Here is a 2,161-nt window from a genome sequence, read left to right on the forward strand (position 1 = left end):
AGGAACTAACACACTTTTTGGAGAAGTCACTTCTAGGCGGCGCCTGCGCGTTGTGTGTCGCGCCTGCGCACTACGGAGTTTGAAGCCGCGGCAGCTTTCCTCACGTCTGCGGCTGCCAGTTCCTCCTGCGCGCGGAGTGGCAGTGAGGCTAGTCTGCGGCTGGCGGGGATAGGAGAGCGTGGGGCCACGGGTTCTGTGCGCGGGTTCGGTGATCACTGAGGACAGTGATCAGCCTTGCTTAGCGCTTCGCCGCTTGCCCCGGGGAAAGCTGGATGAGGGATCTTCGGGATCCTAGACTAAGTGTGGGTTGTCCTGGAACCGCCTGCACCCACTCCAAGTTGATTTATTACAGTCCCATTGCTGTTAGTATTTTTGTTGTTGTTGCTGTTTATTTGTTTGTTTGTTTGTTTTTACTGGAGTAAGTCCAGGAACTGGCGGAAACGTTGAGTTCCGCACCCGGTGATCGTTGGCCCCTGGAGTTCACGGTCCTTTCGGCACTGACTGGCTGGGCGACCTCCCGGCGCCCGCCCGCGCAGACCCCTACGGGACCCGAGCCTCTCACCTGCCGCCTCGCGCCCCAGACTCCGACGACCCAGCTTAGGTCTCCGGGGATTCAGTGTCTAGAGTTGGGGGGTCTCGGGGACGAAGGGAAGTTTTTTAATGCTACACTTTTTGTTTAAGGTTCTTGGCTGGAAACATTAAAACACACACACAGAGATTTGTAGGCTAGTCTAAATGTCTCCAACTCTATTTCTTGATTTCTTGTAAATCATGAATCAGAAAGTGTCATGGCTATATGGTGATCCTATTAGAAGTCCTCACAGCCCTTTACTTGGGCTTTATGTGAAAAACTACATATGTTAAAGAAAAAGTGTAATGAATTATTTAAAGAATCCTTGCATGTATAAAATGGAAAATACAATCTATGCGTGTGTACCTGTATACGCTCTCTACTGTTTAAAGCAACACTGCCTTCCACAGGATAAAAATAATAGTAGCATTTTTTTTCATAAATATGATCTCTGATATGGAAGAATATTGACACTATTATTAGCCACTTCTGGATTTATCAATCATGTCTCAAGGCTTATTGAATATTTATGATAATCAAGCCGGCCTTTCCCATTTTTCCCCTCCTGAGATAGCCAAGCCCTCATAGCCACTGATAATGCTGCTGCTGCTGCTAAAAGTTAGCTGAGAGTCTGTTCAAGAAAACTTTCTTAAGAATGACGTAGTAATATGCAAGACATAATTGTTTTGCTTCTCCTCAAGTTATTCTTGATATGGGAAGATGAAGTAAGGAAACATTAGGAAGACATGTAAGTGAGAAGATTTAGTCTCTGCACTCAAGACCTGGCCTTTTCCGGAGTGAGCTCTATGGCAGTTTGCCCTGGCTGTCTGTTGTAATGAATGGCATAGAGCTGTGCTTGAACGCATGAGAGGCAATAAGCTGTTATGTGTGTAGTAATCGTACCCCTCCCTGCTGTAGTCACCCTGTTTTATTACTCCTATACAATCCCCCCCACTGACCCAATTGTAACAGTTGGGAAAATGCCAAAATACTTAGCAGCAACCATATGGAAGACCCTCCAAAAGTGCACAGCAGGAGCTAAAGATAGGGCTTGTTCATTACAATAAAGACAAAATAGAAATATTTACTATTTAAACTCGGTGCTCTAATGGCTTGTTCTCCCATAGTTTGAAGAAGACTGATATTCAGCTGATTGCACCTGTCTAGCTAGAGTCCATTCTGATTAGTTGGTGGCCACATTTCACCTGTACACATTTTGTATTATTATATCGCTCCTTATTTAAAGGGCATGATACACTCAAATATATGTTGTTTTCTGGAGTATTTCATAACATAGTTTCCTCCTCTGAAACTGAAATATTTGCCGTTTTTTCATGTCTGGGTACCTCGGGTTATAATTGGAATGGGTGCATTCTTCTCCTTGTTCAGCTTTTGAAGAAAGACAGCATCACATTGGAGAGTGCTGATTCTGAACACAGACTGCCCAGGTCTGTAACCAATTCTGTGACTTTCCAGTTTTAAGACCTGGGGCAATTCACTGAAGCTCTCTGTGTTTCTTTCATCACATATGTGATAGAGATAACATTAGTCCACCTCTCACATATTAGGTTGGTGCAAAAGTAATTGGCA

The sequence above is a fragment of the Macaca mulatta genome, chromosome 2 (assembly GCF_049350105.2).
Source record: "Macaca mulatta isolate MMU2019108-1 chromosome 2, T2T-MMU8v2.0, whole genome shotgun sequence".
In the NCBI taxonomy this organism is placed as follows: domain Eukaryota; kingdom Metazoa; phylum Chordata; class Mammalia; order Primates; family Cercopithecidae; genus Macaca; species Macaca mulatta.